This window comes from Canis lupus, chromosome 2 (genome assembly GCF_048164855.1).
Source record: "Canis lupus baileyi chromosome 2, mCanLup2.hap1, whole genome shotgun sequence".
NCBI lineage: Eukaryota > Metazoa > Chordata > Mammalia > Carnivora > Canidae > Canis > Canis lupus.
The window spans coordinates 1,941,577-1,961,478 of record NC_132839.1 but is presented as its reverse complement, the minus strand read 5'-3'; the positions used below and the strand labels follow the sequence as shown (position 1 = coordinate 1,961,478).

The 19,902-nt window shown below is 43.1% G+C and overlaps 1 long non-coding RNA gene across 2 annotated transcripts in view; it reads right to left on the bottom strand.

Annotated features, from left to right (window-relative positions):
- The window catches only part of LOC140611231 (uncharacterized), a 74,804-nt gene that overhangs the window by 34,031 nt on the left and 20,871 nt on the right, over positions 1-19,902 (bottom strand). The window contains exon 6 of one of the 2 annotated variants that reach the window (XR_012012521.1): positions 18,812-18,917. The exons of the other annotated variant lie outside the window; for it this stretch is intronic. This is a non-coding gene — a long non-coding RNA (uncharacterized lncRNA). Of the gene's footprint in view, positions 1-18,811; positions 18,918-19,902 lie in introns of those variants that run through there. 2 annotated transcript variants of the gene reach the window in all.

Sequence of the window (19,902 nt, the reverse complement as noted above, 5' to 3'; positions counted from 1 at the left end):
GGCTGAACATCAAAATTTACTCTAACTTTAAGCTCCTTAATGCAAATTTTAAAAGCAGGCAAAATTAGTCTATGGCGATTGAAATCTGAACAGTGGCTACCTTTGAGGAAAGGATGGGTGGGTAGTAACTGGAAAAGTTTGGGGGGTGTTCCTCTGAGTGCCAGTGAAATTCTTTCTTCTGATCCAGGTGAGGATTACACTTTTTTGAAAATTTATCAGGCTGTACATATGTGTGGACATTTTTTTCTGTATACTAACTAAATTTAAATTTTAAACACAGCTATCAAAGCATGACTAAAATGCAAATGCAGTGTTGGAGAGTGTTAAATATAAAGGAAAATGAGTATTCAGAACATGTATTTTACTAAAATCTCACAAAATCAAAGTAAAACAACATACCATTTTTTACACATAGTATTGGCAGGAACTTTTAAGTCCTCAAATGTCAAGACGTAACAAAGAGGTAGGGAAAATTGTATTCTATGAAATAAACTAGTTTGAACATATTAAAGAGCAATTCGGCAATTTTGTATGAAAATTGAAACTTCCTAGGTCTTGCAACTTGGTAATTCCACTTTTGTATATATATATATACACCACAGAGCAGTATTTTTCAAATTGTATATTTTGACTCATGAAGCGGTTTTTAAGTCAACTTCATGTATTATAAACAATGGTTTGTGTGTGTGTGTGTGTGTGTGTGTGTAACAAAAATAAGTTAGAAAAATACCAAAAATACCAAAATGTTGGTTTATAGTTAGCTGCCAGTCCGAAACCTGCTGTTCCCTGGACAAAATGAAGAAACAAAAGGTTTCATAAAACTAAATTTGTTAATTTAATACTAACAAATATTCCAAGAATTCCAAGATTGTCCTTACAATCTTTATGGTACCAAAAAAAAAAAAAAAGATTCATTCTATTATAAATATAAATTACAGATGCCTCCTGTTAATGGTGCCTATGGGTTTTTAATATTTGTACCTGACAAAAACCAAGTCGGTACGCCTGTATGCATCCCCAATTTTGTTTTTCTGAAATGTCACTCATGACTGACATCCCCAAGCCTGAGAATCATTATTCTACTCCATTTTTCTACTCAGCTGTTTCAAGCCAATCACAATCACATTGAACTTTTCACACTGTACCTACGGAACGACTCACTCACTCGTTCCATAACACGTGCAATAGATGAAGAGGACTGCTGGGGGGGCGGGGAGTGGAGGTGGGGGTGAAGTCAGTAAGCTTGATTTAATTCCACAGCAAGGCCTCTCAAAAATGTGCCATTGTTCACAAGGGCACGGCAATGGAGGTGGATGGATTATCGGAAATCTATCACTGCTGTGAAAACCGGTTCAGGTGAAACCCTCATCTTTATCCAAATATGACAGCACCTGAGTACAGTCCTAAGCCATCTGACTGGGCGAGACCGCAGAGGCTCAAAGGAAGGTCAGTGAAGGTCTGGAGCCCACTGCACGCAGCTTACCCGGTGGTTGTGACAAATAGGAATGGAACGGCCCTGAATCTGCGATGGAATTTACACTCACCTCTGACTCACTCTCATCGTATCTAAATTTAACTTTAAAGTTTAGAAGTAAACTGTGTGTATTGTTTAAAGGTTTAAATGCTTTGTGAGTTTTATATTTTAAAAAATCAAGCAGAAGTCTACAAATCTGTAGAAGACGAGAAACTGGTCCTTCAGCTATGTAAAGAATATAAAGTGATTTTAAAAAATCAGCTGATAAGCCAAAATAAACTACAACAGTATATATATATATATATATATATTTTTTTTTTTTTTTTAGTTTATGGAGTCATAAAATGTTGACAATAAGCATCTGTATGGCACAAGTTCTGGCTTGGCTGCATTTTAGGTTTCTGCCTACTGACAAGTTGCTTTCCACTTCTAGTCACAAACTTTGAGAAAATTTGTCTCAATCTTTCTCATTTTGCAAGTGAAGAATGGACCCAGAAGGTGACATGACTATTCTATGATCACGCAAGTATAGTTAAGCCAGAACCAAGGCCCCCTGGCTCTCAATCCAGTGCTCTACTACCTACAGCCCTTTGCTCCTCAAAAATCATCTGTAAAGAGGACAGAAACTGTACGCACTCGAAAAGAGTGCACTTCACCAGCCAGCAACCAGGGTCCACTCAATTTAACTTTGAAAAGGAAAACAAACATTAATAATCAGCAATCACATGCTGTATTTTTGTCCATCAGAAAGCAATAAATACTATGCTGCCCCGATCTCTGGTCCAGTTAGAAGAGCTTTCCAAACAGTAAAAATGAAGCAATGAACGTTTGATGGGAGACCATTCTTCCTAAAGTTTGCCTTAAATGGTAAAAATATGCTCAAAATACTCCACATTCAACTGTAACATTCCTCTGTTCACGTCAAGAGTTTATATTGTATTTTAAGATTATGAGTTCTATCATATTTCTATGGCAAGTACTTGCTTTTATTTACTCTACATTTATGATTTTCAAGTAGCCCTATAGTTCCTGTGCGTAATTTCCTCTGGTTGCAATTCCTGCAGCTCAGGAAGCATCAAATACTGCAAATTCCCTAATCTCTCCTGATTCTATTAATCAAAGTTTCCAAAATTGAATGCTTTTAGGGATTAAGAAAAAAAACAAACATACAGAGTGATCATTTCAAGTGGTGAGAAATTGAAGAGAAGAGTTCATGTCTTGGTTTTCGTTCTACGTGAATCTTGAAAACACGTAGAATTCTCCTTCTAAGAGGAGAGTGAATTTCCACGAGCAATTAGTCAAAATCCTAAGGAAAAAGGGGAGAGAAATTGGCATAGTCGTCTAGAAATGAAGGCTCTGCTTCTTTAGTATAGGCTTCCCGTCCAGTGTACACTCAAATTCTCAGGAAGGTGGCAAAGTTCACAGCACAGGGGCCTGTGGACATGAGGACAAAGCTCAGGTGGCCTCAGTAGGCAGGGTTCTTTTTATCTCAATAGATCGACTCTTCTGTTCTAGCTTTGATCAATGATGAACAAACTTTGTTTTCAAAAACACCTACAGATCTTTTCCTATACCTCATTATGCCTGAGAAAACCCCTTTGCTCACTAAGAGACTATCCTAAACTTCCATCATTTAAAAAATCACTGTACAAGTGAATGAGCCAGAGGAAATTAATCCATGTAATAAAACGGACACAGAACATTCCTGACGTTCTCCCATCCTAAACTGCACTAATCTGATCTAGAAGAGGTAAAGAAATTTGCATCACAGGAGAAATTGTCACGTACGATTTCCTTTGTTCTTGAGTAGAGGTTTCCCTAAAGATTCAACAAATGTCTCAGAGAAGGACAACATCTCAGAGAAATTCTCCGAAGCACAAGCCACAGGCTTCGGACCAAGGCATCGTTCCACCAGGAAAGAACAAGAGGTTTTAAAATGGACCATCGAAACCCAGTGGAGAGTGAGGGGAACAGGAGAGCGCGACTCGCGCACGGAGGGCAGTCTACTCAGCAGACTGAACTCCCTCCCCGGGGCCCTGCCTGGCGACAGGCTTCAGGTTCTCCGGCGGTCTTGCTGTCTTCACAGCTGTATCTGCCACACAGTTTCTACGGCACCCTGCTCAAATTCACAGGTTTTACGGAATTGATACTCAAGGCCAAGAGCCAGTATGCTTGGAAAAGAAAAAGGCAGAATGAGGTGAGATCTGCTGGGAAAACAGAAAATGACTATAAGAAGTGACTCAATGAGCTAGGCATTTCCATTTACAAAAACAGAACCCAAGTCCTTGGTGGTAAAATGCTCAAGACTAATGGGAGTAGCGATCTTGGTTTACCTTTTTTTTTAAACTTCGTACCCAGTTCATTTCTAATATACAACACTGTTTGTATTGGTTAAGACGAAAAAAAAAAATCTCCTGCAGTATTATCCATGCATATAGAAGAGCAAAGTAAACAGATTTGCATTTAAAAAAAAAAAAAAACAAGCCAGCCCTTAAGGAACCATGATAACGGTAAAGAACAGGAACGCCATTGCCAGTCCCTTGGAACACCCACCCCCGTGTGCCCCTCCAGATTGCACTAAAAACCTTTTCTCAAAAGGAAACCACTCTCCCGGGAGGGGGAGGGGCAACTGTTCACTTACTTTATACGTTTACCACTTAGATGGGTCCTCTGTAACCATGTGTTTTTAGTTTTGTTCACTTAATGTAATCGCATCACTCTATATAAATTTTATGTCTGACATTCTCCACTCAACATCTACTTGTGAGACTAGACTAGGTCGATGGGCAGGGCGGTCGCGTGCTCATCCTATTGCTGTGTAATATTCCACTCTTCGAATATATCAGCTTAATCCGTCCAATTGCTGATAGACAACTCGGTGCACCCAGCTTGGCACTGTTACCAGAAGTACTGTTAGGGACGTTCTTGATCGTGTCTCCTGTCTCACACGTGCAAGAGTTTCCTTAGGGTGTACACCTGGACAGAGTAAAATTCCTGGTTACAGAGTGTGCACACAGTCCGCTTAGAATGCTTTCAGCAGAGAAAAAAAAAACTAAAAATGGCTTAAGCCATGGGGTCTACTATTTTACAGAATAAACCGAGACAGGGCGAATCCAGGGGGGCCGGTGTCAGAGACTCCAGGAGGCCATCGGGCTGCGGGGATCTCTGTCCTCTGCTCTGCTCTCAGGCCAGACCCTGAGTCACGAACCGCCCCGAGCTCCCGACACCGGCCGGGCCACGGGCACAGCCAGAAACGCGGCAGCGACTTCCCTGCCATGTCCCACGTGTCCTAGTGTAAGCAAAACTCCATCCTGCCGGCCGCGGGCCTCCTCCCCCTCCAGGCTCCAGGCGTCGCGGGCCCTCGCGGGCTGGAGGCACCTGCTTCCCCCAGCACCCAGCCCGGGCCCGGGGCGGCCGTGCTCCCTTCCATCAGTCCCCTCACCTCTGCGGCTTCCGCTGTGGCCAGTGAGGTGGCCTGTGCAGCCCCGGGCAGGGGAGAGGGCATGAGGCACAGAGTGGCCCACCCACCCGCCAGCTGGCAGCTCTCCCTGCCCTGCTCTGCAGCCGCCTGGGACGGCTGGGCCGTCCACACTTCTCAGGGCGAAGGACCTGTCTCCCCCCAGCCCTTCCCCTGGGGCATCCATCCCCCACAGCCCAGGCTGGCAGGGCAGCCCAACCAGGCCCTGGTTCCCACAGGTCCAGCTGCCATCTGGATCTACAGGCAAAACGCAGCACTCCCCCTCTGGGCAAATCCAGTAATCCCACTTACAGATGATGCTTCAACAGAGTCCAGCCCCTGTCACCAGAGGGTCCCCCTCAAACCCCATGGACCAAAAAAAAAAACCATGGACCCGGCCATGAGCGGACCCCATTGGAATGGCCAGCACGCTGATAAAATACCATGCTCTGGTCTCTAACCAGAGACCAAAACCCCGACGGGCTAAGTTTAGGTAGGGGCAGCGGCCCCCAGCACAAAGCAGCTCGCTTGACGCATCTTTGAGAGGAGACCGCCGCCCAAATGTCCATCTGTCAGGGAGGAACATAGAGGCCACTTAGGCAACAGGCTTAAGCAACAGAAACCTGAGTAAGGTAAAAGGGCCCAGGTGACCCCTGGGCCCAATGCAAACAGGCTCATTAGGTGGCCCACCTCAAAGCAGCCACAGAGCCCACCTGGCCAGTGGGCTACTTAGGCCCCAACACAGGTAATTTTGATACGTTCTCATAGCCCTCTTCCTCCCCCTCTTAACTACAGCCCCTACCACTGCCTCCTCGGAGTCTCTTCTTTGCTGTCCTGTCCCTGCTCCTTTGCAGCATATTCAATAAAATTCTATCTCCTTTAAAACAAACAGTCTCTAACATCAACAAATATCCTGCCAGGACTCAGTCCTCCAGACTTGAGCTCAGCTCAGGTCTTGATCTCAGGGTCGTGGGTTCAAGCCCTGCATTGAGCAAAAACATGCTCAGCATGGAACCTACTTAAAAAAAAAAAAAAAAAAAAAAAAAAAAAAAGAAAGAAAGAAAGAAAAAGTGTATTTGAATTGAGATCCAAGTAAATCCCAAACACTGTAATGGGTTGATAGGTCTCCTAAGCAAGACCAGGTACTCTTGGGGGGCGGGAGAGAGGGGAGGGGAAATCAGGCTCATAGGCTCCAACCAGACTGGGGATGATCCTTCTAAAATGCCCCCTGATGATGGTCAGTGGCCGCACCTGGAAATGCTGCAGCAGGGAAGTCAGGTTACTATCTAGCAGAACTTTGTCCCTCAAAGAGCAAAAGTATTAAAGACTCAGATCTCTTGAGAAAAGTATACAACAAAGAAATGAGGATCACTGAATACTGAGTGGTAAAGAGCATGGAATTAATGCTAGTTCCATTACAGAAAGATCTTGTTTTAAAGAAGTCCACATGAGCAAGAGATTAATAAAGATGGTGGAAGACCAGACAATTATAGTTCCCTGGCAAATACCTATTAAAGTAAAAACATATACAAGAAAATGGCTTCAATTCACCACTTCTTTGTAATCAATTTTGTTTTTAATCTATAGTTTTAAAATTAGGTTATAAATACTCAAAATGATTGGTATTGAATTTGAAACTGTAATTGTTTTTTTTTAATGTGCAGTTAAACTACTAAAAGAAATGCTGTAATGTTAATAAGATTGTTTGGTGTTATTTATTGATTAATATCTCTTCTGCTTCCGAAAGGGATTTGTAGTAACAAAATAAAATACAGGGTTTTTACAAGATTGGAAAAATGTCAAAGCAACATAAAAAGGCAAAATTCAAGAAATGAGAAGAGGAGGAAAGGAGGAGAATAATTAAGCAGAAAATATAGGCTAAAAGGAAGGAATTAAACAGAAAATGAGGGCAAGAAAAGCCCCATAACTGCAATAAAGTAAATCCTACTTTAGTTCATAAGACATTTACTATTTTTAAAAAATAAAAGTCTAAATAAAGCATGTGCTGTCCTTTCTCTCCATTTTTTTCCAGCCTTTCCCCCACCACCCTCCCCCCCGCCAAAGTCAGAGGTAGTAGTTTGATAAAGAGAAAAATGCTGATATCAGCACGGTTTCTGCAGGGGCTGCAGGGGGATGGTGTCAAAGGTAGGCTCTCAGGCAGTGGTTCTCCTTGAGGGTGATTTTGCTCCCCACTCTAGGGGCATTTGGTGATACCTGCAGACCTTGTTCTTTGTTGCAGCCTGGGGGGAGAGTACCGTGTTTCCTAGCGGGTGGAGGCCAAGGCTGCTGCTAAACATCCTAGAATGCACGGGATCAGCCTCCAGCATACAGAGGTAGCCAGCCCCAAATGCCAGGAGGGCCAGGCTGAGCACCCCTGATCTGGTGAGTGGGATGAACAGCTCTGAGGCACCAGCCCATTAACATACACAGAAGGACTTGTCTCTCCTTCGCCAAACAAAGGTTTTCTCTATGACTCTTTCCTCTCACTACCTTTGCCACAATCAAAATGCAAGATTTAACATCTCACTTCTAGTTTTCCACAGGCTCCCAACTGACCTGGCTCACTTTGGCTCACGGGCACAGAGCTGCCCAGTTCATGGCTTTTCGTGACGTTGTAATACATTCCTTTGCATTTTAAGAATTGCAGTGGCTTCTATTTTGTCTATGACGTCAAAGCTAAAGTCCTCATCCTGACGTCAGACTCATTAACCATCAATAGCTAACCCATCCCTTTTGTAATCTTACCTAACATTCCCACAGCTCCTTTACTGCAGCCAAGACATCAAGAGATCTTTCTCCCTCTTATCTCCTTTACCTGTTTTAGCCTTCCTTCCGGTTGACTCCTGCTGCTTGGGTAAAGGATACCTTGAAAAAACAGATTGCTTTTTAATTGCCTCCACTGTGGATAAGCGGGATAATAGTAGTAGAATCTACTACAAGATTCATGAACTGAAAATAACTTGAATATGCTCTTTCTAGTACATCTTCATAGCACATCTAGGTCAGGAAATTGTTTTCAATACTTGAAGGCCAAAACAAAGCATTTTTCAGGCCAAAAAAAACCCTCAATTAATTATCATTTTTCCATTTTCCAAAAGGTCTAATTTAGTGGAGATTTTCTTTCATAATAATCTTGGCTTGGAAGCAAGGAAAATTAGGGAGATATCATTCACATCTGTTTAAAATCTTAGTTTTTTTAATCTTAAAAGATACTTCAGGGGAATTTTTTTTGTATGTATCGAACCCTATGGGCACAAAAACATAAAATTAAAAATGAAAATTGAATTTGCACTTTTCCAGTAAGGTGTATTGATTGCATAAGAGACTAATTCCCTTATTTCAGATACTGCTAAGTCAGTAACATTTCTAGTAGAGAGATTGGAAATGTTTGGCCTGAATAAAAGAAACATGGTCACTATTTAAAATATTTAAAGAGTTCTTACACAGAAAGAGGAAGAGATAAATTTTCACACAGAGAGAGAAGCAGAACAAATGGGAGCAGGTGCCAGGAGTAAGATTTTGGCTCAATACAAGGGAGAAGTCCTATAGCCTCTCTGATTTTGAGGAAGCTTCACTAAGGTCTCAAGAGCAGTTAGGAACATATTCAAGGCCATCACTGCAGTTAGAAAATTGTGCCCTGAGCAAAACCCAATAGCCTCAGCTTCAGGATTCCCTCTTCGATGCATTATGCACATGCTAGCCCTATTACTACGCATCCTGGTCCTCGGACCTCCGGATGCCGGCTTCTCTAGGCACCTGGGCAGCCACCATCCCGATGCATCTTTCAGAGGTCATTATGTTGTTCCTCTGATCACCTGCAGGAGTCCCCCTACTGTCTGCAAAACAGTCATCACCCCTAATGGTGATTTTCAAGGCCTTGCAACATCCCCTCGCCACCATCAACCCACTGCCCCTCGCCAGGTAGAGAAGTAAAGACTTTGATATATAATAGATCAGATTTATTTATTATTTATTTATTGTTGACTTTTTAAAAAAATAATAAAGGGCAGACTTAGGGAAATGTTATTGATACAACGCATCCGGACAATATAAAGAAACCAAAGTCTCCTGTAAACTCTTTGCAGCCAAGTGAGAGAGGTGAACCAGGTGCTAGGTCATTCAGGAGAATCTGTAACTAGAAGGGTGACCTTCAAGTACCGATTATTGGGGGATTACCAGCCTGAAAGAGATGTCCAGGGATGGAGCACAGAATGTTGCCCATGCAACAACATAGATAAAAATATCAAACTCATTGTCATCACACATTTACAGATCATGATGCTGAGAGGAAAAGCAAATACCGTAAAGGGCAGGAATAGACAAAAAGCCAGGAGTCCAGAACAGTGGATGGAGCAAAAAAGGATGAAATTCAACCAATTCAAAAACGAAACTGCAAAGGCACAAGACAGAGAGACAGTGATATCCCAGAACCATTTGTGGAAAAGGCATAAATATTTTATTCCATCGCAAGCTTAATATAAGTCAACGTGACTCTCCCCCCAAAAAGGAAACTAATATGACCTTGAGTTGTATTAATAGATGTACAGTAGCTATAATAAGGGAGATAAATGTTCCTCTGTCCTCTACAACCTAAATGGCAAAAAAAAAAAAAAAAAAAAAAAAAAAACCCGTGGTGATATTTAGCCTGAAGAAAGAAGGTAGATTGATCGTTCTCTTTAAATATTTAAAGAGGTGTCATGTAGAAGCAGCCCTCAAAAGTTCAACATACAAGCGGTAAAATATAGGAGGAGATAAATTTGGATTTTTGTCCGTTACAGTGAAAGCCGCATGGGAGAAAGTCTGCACTGCTAGTCTGGGCCGGTTTTCTTAGGCTGTAGGTGGGTCCCCAAGAGCTCATCAGAACGTCAGGTGTTTGGCAGATGTGCTGCCAAAGCGAGCACAGAACGTCAGGTGTTTTGAACTCAGATCCTCCGATTTGCAGTAACCCAGGGGCTGGGGGGCCACTGGTGAAGGAGAATTAATGGCTACATCCTCAGGGATTCTGAAGCAAAATTGTGGCTGTCTCTGAGCAAAGTTTTATGAGGGATAAACCGCATCTCCACACTCATTTTGTACAAAACCTAATGATAGAACTATAGGGGAAGTTCTCTTTCCATTTTATGCCATATAAAAGCTTTAAAATGCTCCCTCTTCCTAAACCCGCTCTGTAAGATCGCTTTCTCCTAAGTCGTAGAAAATGTGGATTTATTAGGCATTTTCCAAGAGTAATCTTTCAATTGTGGTTAGCCAAAAGCAGGCAATACACTGTAAAATAAATTTATTCCTTAGGACTGAAATTTGTGGTTCCAAATTTGTTTTTTGTTTTGTTTTTTGTTTTTTGTTTTTGGCTTGATTTTAGTTTGTCTGGCCTAGACATCAAGTAGAATACACACACCTTATCACACGGCTACACCAGCGTCAGGATGAAGGCCTCAGCCCGAGGTTTCAGCTCTCAGCGCCAGGCGTTGGCTCACCCTCCTTCAGGCTTGGTACCAATGGCCCCTGGACGCACGGCTCGCCGGCTGGACACACCGGGGAAGTCCAGGCTCCAGCCTGTGGGCCTTTCCCGCCCTCGGGCCGTCACCCCGCACGGCTTCCAGGCAGTGGATCTTTCCAAAAGCCTTGCGGGCCCGAGCGCTCCCGGCCCGCCCGCGGCCTCTCCTCTCCAGGCAGCGGTTCTCTGAGAGCGGGCCCACCCCTGGCAGCCGCTTCAACACGCGGTCCTCGGGCCCAGCTTTGTAGCTGCCTCCTGAGGGGACAAGGCCCTTTTAACAAACCCCTCCCCTCGGGAAGGTTCTTTCCCTAACCAATTTCTTTGCATAGGTCGTCAACGGATTACACGTCAAGAAACCCTCTCAAAAGGACTCTAAACCGGAGAAATGTGCAATGTGGTATTTTTGTCATCGGACATGAAAAATATTTATTGGTTATCTACGTCTTTATAATAATGACTGGGTAGGGGGCTCAGCAGTTGACCTTTGGCTCAGGCCATGACCCCGGGGTCCTGGGATCGAGTCCCGCATTGGGCTCCCCGCAGGGAGCCTGCCTCTCTCTGTGTGTCTCCCATGAATAAATATATTTTTAAAAAGTAATACTGGGCAGCCCCGGTGGCCCAGCGGTTTAGCGCCGCCTTCAGCCCGGGGTGTGATCCTGGGGATCTGGGATCGAGTCCCACGTCGGGCTCCCTGCATGGAGCCTGCTTCTCCCTCTGCCTGGGTCTCATGAATAAATAAATAAATCTTTAAAAAAATAAAAAATACTGACTGGTTAAGTCAAAAGGTATCCCCCTGACTCAAGAAGAGACAGCAGGATACATGAAAGAGATGTCCAGGGACGCTGCGCTCCAACAATACATTCAGGTCCTTCATATGAACACGGAGATTTGAGAAGCAAGCATATGAGGGCGTGAAAGGTGACGAGCAGCACAGGCCACCATATCAGGATCAGCGTGGGCCTCCAATGGCCCAAAATAACAGTAGCTTCCGTACTGAAGTCCATCTCCGTCACACAAGCAGAGCCAGGCCTGGTAACCAGGGCCGGTGCCATCCCTTGTTCCGCGAGCTCCTCGGAGACCCAGGCTCCTCTGGGCCAGGCCGCGTGCCTGCTGCACTGCACAGCCCGGGGACGAGGCACCCACGCAGCAGTAACCAAGGACTGTGGATTTATCACGGCGCTGGTCCTGTACCCGTGACAGAGGACCTCCAGATCAGTGCCTCTTTCTCAATCACAGAAACTTGCTCTCGGGGCAGGTGGCAGAGTGGCATCTAACTTGATGCGCTCTCGTCCCTTTGCCCTTCTGCTAAGTTACGCTTCCAGATCTCATCTTTATTTTTCAGGAAAATCCTGCAAGAAGGGGCAAAAAGTACACATAGGCTACCTTGTGCCAACCTTCTCTGGTGCTGCTGGAGGCTCAACAACGTCCCATTTAGGAGGCTGGATCCCAGACACACATCCCGCTGCAAAGGAGGAGGCTCAATGGAGTTTTCCCTGGGCAGCCGTTTGCCGGCCCAAACACCTGTTATGGGGAGGACCGGGGCATGGGGACAGGACACCAGGGCTCATATATCTGGATACAAAGCCACGTATTCTTCTTTTTTTTTTTTTCCTAAGATTTTACTTATTTATTTGATGGAGAGAGAAAGAGAGAGCACAGCAGGCAGAGGGAGAGGGAGACGCAGGCCCGCCCCTGAGCAGGGAGCCCGATGCGGGGCTCCATCCCAGGGCCCCGAGATCATGACCTGAGCCGAAGGGAGACCCTTAACCCCTGAGCCACCCTGGCGCCCCTATTTCTGAGTTCTCCAAGGCAAAACAGGCTACTCTCTCAGAACCTGTTCCACTCAAGTAGCTGGTTCTAGCTCCGAGGCGGGCCTCCCCAGTCTGCCCCCCTTGACCCAGCACTGGACCCGCAGCAACTGGGGGGCTCGGCATCCTTCCCTGTGCAGCACAGGGGCCGGGGGCAGAGAGCGGTCGGCAGGGGTGCCGGACGCCCGCACCGAGGAGCAGGGGAGACCAGCAAGGAGCTCACACCCCCCTCCTCAAGCCTCGGCTTCCTCCAGCCGCCCCGTCCAAGGCAAAGCCTGTCCCGCAGGCAGGACATCGGACCGTGCTCACGAGGGGCCTCCACGAGGCAACGGGGTGGCTGCAGTTTGTGGCGCCCAGTGCGCAAGGTCCCCTGTCCACCAAGAAGCGGAAAGTGCAGTTGAAGGCACTAAAGTATAAAGCTTTGTCCTTCAGAAAGACCTTCGGCCTACATCCGACATGTGGTAGGAGTAATAGCAACCAACACACGAGTAACAGCATAAATCTACAAATTATAAAAAAAATATTTTGGTGCTTAACTCTATAATACAATAAATATTTTATTAATTTAGTATATCCAGAGCCAAGGGTTCTTGCAGAAAACTTTTGAAAAAGATTTAATCCCCCATAAAAAGCAGTGTCCTGCATCTGAATCTAATTATACATGTAAATTAGTACCACGAATGGCATTTAAGTATTTCCTCTGACATTTTCCGAAATGGAGGTGCACCTCCGAAACCAAAAACGGTGTCATAAATTTGCAAATGATTCAAAAACACCTACTAATAACATTCTATTGTATTTTTAACTGTTTTTTATTTTTTAAGCTTATTTTAATTCCAGTTAGTTAACACAGTGTTATATGAGTTTCAGATGTACAATAATAATGATTCAACGACTGCATACACCACTCGGGGGTCCACACCACAAGTGCCCTCCCTCCTCTATCACCATCACCTAGTCCCCCAACCACTCCCCGCCTCCCCTCTGCTAACCTTCAGTTTGTTCTCTATAATTAAGAGTCTGTTTCATAGTTTGTCTTTCTTTTTCCCCTTTGCTTGTTTCTTTTGTTTCTGAAATGGCCTTTATCACTTTGAGGGATGTTCCCTCTAAACGTACTTTGTTGAGGATTTTTATCATGAATGGATGTTACACTTTGTCACATGTTCTCTCTGCATCTATTGAAATGATCATAAGGCCCTTAGCCTTTCTCTTATTGATGTGATATATCATGTTGATTGATTTGCAAATCCTGAACCGTCCTTGCAAACCAGGAATGAATCCCATTTACCACACTGAATGATTTTTTTTAATGCATTGTTGGATTTGGTTTGCTAGTATTTTTAAAATTCTTTTGAAAATTTTAGTTTATTTTTAAAGTAATCTCTACACCACCGTGGGGCTCAAACTCAAAACCCAGAGTTCAAGAGCCACACCCTCTACTGACTGAGCCAGCCAGGTGCCCCTCAGATTGTCATTTTATTGAAGATTTTTGCATCTGTTTTCAGCAGGGATGTTGGCCAGTCATTCTCCTTTTCATTGGTGTCTTTATCTGGTTTTGGTATCAGGGTAATGCTGGCCTCATGGAATGAATTTGAAAGTTTCCCTCCTTTGTTCATTTTTTGGAATAGTTTGAGAAGAATAGGTATTAACTCTTATTTAAATGTTTGATAGAGTTCACCTGAGAAGTCATCTGTTCCTGGACTTTTATTTCTTGGGATTTTTTTTTTTATTACTGATCCAATTTCTTTGCTGGTTATTGGTCTGTTCAAGTTTCTATTTCTTCCTGTTTTAGTTTTGGTAATTTATGTTTCTAGGAATTTACCCATTTCTTCCAGGCTGCCCAATTTGTTGGTATGTAGTTTTTCGTATCACTCTCTTATAACTGTTCGTATTTCTGTGGTGTTGGTTGTTATTTCTCTTCTCTCATTTGTGATTTTGAGTCCTTTCTCTTTTTTTCTTGATAAGTGTGGCTAGAGGTTTATCAACTTCATTGATTTTTTTCGAAGAACCAGCTCCTGGTTTCATAGATATGTTCATGTGTGTGTGTGTTTGTGTGTGTGTTTAGTTTCTATATAATTTATTTCTGCTCTAATGTTTATTATTTCTTTCCTCCTGCTGGCTTTAGGCTTCATTTATTGTTCTTTTCCTAGCTCCTTTAGGTATAAGGTTAGGTTATTTGTGATTTTTCTGGCTTCTTGAGATAGGCCTGTATCGCTATACAATTCCTTCTTGGAACTGCCTTTGCTGCATCCCATGGTGTTTTCACTTTCATTAGTTTCCATGTACTTTTTAATGTCTTTTTAAACTTCCTGGTTGACCCATTCATTGTTCAGTAGCATGTTATTTAACCTCGATGTATTTATGGTCTTCCCAGACTTTTTCTTGTGGTTGACTTTTAGTTTCATAGGGTTGTCGGAAAAGATGCGTGGTGTGACTTTGATCTTCTTGACTTTGTTGAGGCTTGTTTTATTGGCTAAAATATGATCTATTCTGGAGAAGGTTCTGTGTGCACTTGAAATGGATGTATACTCTTCTGCGTTAGGATGGAATGTTCCGAATATATCTGTTAAATGCATCTGGTCCAGTGTGTCATTCAAAACCATTGTTTCCTTGCTGATTTTGTTTAGATTATCTGTCCATTGAGGTAAGTGGCATGTTAAAGTCTTCTACTTTTATTGTATTATTATCAATTAGTTCCTTTATGTTTATTCACGGTTTTATGTATTGAGGTGCTCCCATGTTGAGTGCATAAGTATTTATAATTGTTATCTTCTTGTTGGATTGTCTCCTTTATTATTATATAGTGTCCTTCTTTGTCTCTTGTTACAGTCATTGTTTTAAAGTCTAGGTTGTCTTATATAAGTATTGGTACCTTGGCTTTCTTTTTACATCCATTTGAATGGTAAATACTTTTCCATCTCTTCACTTTCAATCTGCACGTGTCTTTAGGTCCGAAATGAGTCTCTTGTGGGCAGCGTATAAGTGGGCCTTGTTTTTTTTTAATCCATTCGGTCTCCCTATGTCTTTTGATTAGAGCATTTAGTTCATTTACACTCAAAGTAGTTATTGATATGTATTTATCATCATTTTATTACTTGTTGTGTGGTTGTTTCTGAAGATTTTCTCAGATCCTTACTTGCCTTTCTCTCTTTCATGGTTTGCTGATTTTCTTTAATGATATATTTGGATTTCTTTCTCTTTATTCTTTGTATGTTTATTAGTGGTTTTTGATATAGGGTTACCATTAGGTTTGTATATAAGGTCTTCTGCCTATAGCAGTCTACCTTAAGTTGATGGTTAAGTGTGAACCCATTCTTTTCTCCTGTCCTCCCCATGTTTAAGGTATATGTTATTATATTTTATATCCTTGTTTTTTGTGAGTTCCTTGACTAATTTTTTAACAGAAATATTCATTTTTACTGCTCTGTTTCCTACCTCTATATTATCACATTTGGTCTTCTCCTTTCCACTCAAAGACTCAGCTTTAGTGTTTCTCGCAGTGCTGGTTCACTGGTCATAACTCCTTTAGTTTCTGCTTGCCTGGGGAACTCTTTATCTCTCCTTCTATTCTGAGTGACAGCCTTACTGGATAGAGTATTCTTGGCTGCAGACTTTTCCCTTTCAGCATTTGGCGATACCATGCCACTCCCTTCTGGCTTGGAAAGTTTCTATTGAAAAGTCTCCTACTAGCTTTATGGGTTTTCCCTTGCAAGTTACTGACTTCTTTTGTCTTGCTGCTTTAAAAAATTTTTTTTTCTGTATCAGTATATTTTACCAAGTTAAATACAACAGGTCTTGGTGTAGGTCTGCTTTTGTTGATTTTAAAGGGAGATCTCTGTGCTTTCTGGATCTGGATATCTGTTTCCTTCCTCAGATTAGGGAAGTTTTCAACTACTGTTCCTTCAAATAAATTTTCTGCCTTTTTCACTCTTCTTCTGAGACTCCTAAAATATGAATGTTACTACCTTTGATGGAATCTGAGTTCCCAAAGTCTATTCTCATTTTGCATAATTCTTCCTCTCTTGTTCAGCTTGATTACTTTTCATTACTCTGTCTTCTAGGTCACTAATTCATTCCTCTGCTTCTTCCACCCTGCTGTTCATTCCATCAAGCGTATTTCTCATGTCATATATTGAGAACTTCTTCTCTGCTATGTCATTCCTTATCTCTGTGTTAAGGGTCTCACTTAGTCTTCTACTTCCTTATGGTCATTGCTTTAAATTCTCTTTCAGGCATGTTAGCTTGTATTTGTTTCACATAGGTCTCTGGCTGTGACCTTGTCCTGTTCTTTCACTTGAGATAAATTTCTCTGTATTCTCATTTTGTCTGCCTCTCTGTGTCTGTTTTTTTTTTGTGTGTGTTAAGACAGTCAGCTGTGCCTTCTACTCTTGAAAGTAGTGACTATAAAGAAGAGGTCATGGAGTGCCCTTTAGTGCATGTCCCCTGTTCACCAGAACCTGGCACTTCAGGAGAGTATCCTATGTTTGTTGCTTTTGCCCTGCTATTGTGTTTTCCTTTCAGCACAGTCATCTGCACTGACTCTCGGCCTGTTGCGGGCTGTGCTTGTTCTCTAATGTTAGTGGGACCCAGCCAGGTCTGCTCTGAGAGGTTACGACATTAGCAAAATTTGTGTTGGGTCACTAGTCCTGTGCTGGGTCCTCTGAAGTGCTACAGTGCCTGGGAGCTGCATGCTGGGGCAGTTGGGGGAGTGCCACTGGGCACAGTGCAGTGGCAGCTGTGCAGCTGACAGCTGGGTGGGGTAAGTATGCTGGCAAAATATGCCCTGAGCCCAGGGCAGAAGCTGGCAGGCTTGGAGTGGAGGAGTCCTCAGGAGAACTTGGGGGACTGGAACACAGCTAGCTGGTTACATACCAAGTATTTGTGTAGCCCTGCTTCCCACAGGTGGCTCTATGTTTATGCTGAGGGGCGGGGGGGGGGGGCGGGGGAATGGTGCCAGGCAGCTCCCTCATTTTCACAGAAGTGCCCCACCATGCTCTGAAATCCATATGAACAAATTTATCTCCCATTTGCCCCAAGAGTTGTTTTTATGTTGCCTCTCTGCTCAGGCTGCTGTCTCTTTAAGGGTGGGATCAAGCTGTCACCTGCCTCCCTCCCCACCCGCCCCAGCTCACCCAGTGCTCAGTCAGCTGACTTTTAAAGCTCCAATTCCAAGTCCCACTGGTTTTTACAAACACAGAATTTAGTCCCTCTGTTTTTTTATGGGAAATAGTCTTCCCCATGTGAGCTCCCTGGTATAAGGACACATTTTTCTGCCTTTTCCATGTGTGCAGTTGTCTCCCTCCTACAGGCAGCTCCCTCTGCCTTTCTGTCCTTCCCAAGCTTTCAGATGCAGCTTCTTTATATTTAGTTGTGGAGTTTGATCTATCAATCTTCTGATCACTCTCCATATTATTGATTTAAATGAGGATGATATCTTGTGGTAAACATGGGACAAAGAGTAGGTCCTCCTACTCAGCCATCATTCCTCAGACGCCTCTACTGTATTTTCAGTTAAAAGGAAAAATCAGTTTTAGAATTGTCACCTTCATTAGTAACCGACTCATCTGAAGCTTCATATGAAAACAGTATTCTTTTCCATCTAGTAGGATGGTGTTTTTATTTTCCCCGGAGGGAGAGAAGTGGGGAGGGGCAGAGAGAGAGAGAGAATACTGAACAGGCTCCAAACCCAGCATGGAGCCTAACATGGGGCTCTATTTCACAACCCTGAGATCATGACCTGAACGAAAATCAAGAGTCAGATGCTTAACTAACTGAGCCATCGAGGTGCCCTTAATGGGACAATCTTTAAATTTAATTTCTATTTATAAGCCTATGGATATTTGTTTCATAATGTTGCATAAATTCTAAACTCTTTGAAAAGTGACAACTCTCTTATGTGCTTTCAGCAATATCCCTGTGTATGCTTTTATTTTGTAATGATTTACAAACAAAATTTACTTCCTTGGTGCCAGCATTTCCTCTACCCATGCTCCATCTACAGAATTAATGTTTGTGCAGAAGCTCTAGGGCCCAGCTTCTGAGATGGACCACCGAGCCAGTGTTACAACCTGGGTCCCAGTACTGGCTCCTGCCATATACTTCTCTTTCCCAAGGCCACCAGTGCTCTTGTTGCCACCACCAATCTAGACCCAGGTCCAGCCACAGCTGCCTCCTTGGGGTCCTTTGGCATCTTGGATCACCCCAGGCTTCTGTGTGTGTGTGCTGGGGAATGCTCCATGTATACACTGCTGCCTGCAGCCCCTGGAATCTGCAGGTCTGTGCCCTCTAGTACACACCCCTGGAGTAACCTCCTGTTCACATGCACACTCCTTATCCCATCAGACTCCACTTACAAAACACAAGTTCAAAGGGAAAATTACCAAGCATGCCCAAACAGCAACAGTAAAACATTAAAATAAGCACAGGGTCTCTTCTGGGAACAAAGTCATGTGGCACTATAAGGCTTGCACACCCATGACACTGGCTCTACTGGGGAGGAAAGCCTTGAATTAGGTAGGAATTAAATGGGATGTGACCATGTTATGCTGTCATCTCAAGAACACAACAGGAAGAGAGGCTTCTTTCCTCTGTATTTTACTGTACTCATTTCTCAAAAAATGTAGCCCTCAGCATTTCTTCTGATCTTGCAGTGCCAGAAGCTGAAATCTTAATTTATAATTTGTCCTGCATAGCAAAAAAAAGTTTTTTAAATTAAGGTTGGAACTTCTTATTAAGATGAAATCCAAAGGACCTACAATGGCCTGCTAGCTTTTATCCACATGTCATACTTGTAGGCATTAGCTTTTTTAAGAAAAAAAAAAATGCTTCTCCACATTTCTGAGTTAACCAAAGCTATTTTTAATAATACAGATGGCCAGAGTCATTTGACCAGGATGGAGGCTTGTCTGGGTTTTCATGAGAGCATATTTTATTTGCCCCTCAGAAGTCTTGCCTCCTGGGAAAGCAATTCCAACAAGTCTCTAACCAAGCCCTGGGACTGAGACCTTTCTCACATTTCCCCCTATGGTGTTTATCCAGAGGTCATTCTCCACCTTGTTGTCTTCATTAACCAGAATAACGGTCATCCCAGCTCTGGTTTATAACTGCCTTGGTATTACGACTAATGGTCTGTTATTTTTGTCATCTACTGTCACCTTTCAGGACCTCTCTCCTTCTATTTCTTTTCACAAATCTATATCAAAGTCCTGAGTTTTGAATCCTGCATTTGTAGTTAGCAAAGAAGCCATATGTGTAAGTTGAGTACATATCTGCATTTAAGTTCTCCTTTTTCTATCTAAGTTACCAGGTTTAATGCTATTTATTTGTCCCAAAATTTTATAAAGCAATTTGTTTCTGAAGTATTTTCCCAAATCACATACACATGTATTAATATATGTGTAGTCTCCATTTTGGTTCTCTATTACTGAACACACCTGCCATGCTATGAGCGCTAGCTGTACTTGCAGGCACTCAACCAACAAGAGCTGGGACACATCCTGCAAAAACCACTGCCTCTGAGTATGCTGCCTTGCTTTCCTACAACAAGCATGTTCTGCAGAGTATCCACTTTCCATGCTCTTTATTTCTGCCAATTATTTTGGGTCTGGTCAAGAATTTTTCTTCTTAATGGCTAACATAATGTTTGCAAGTGATAGAGTTGGACATGCCC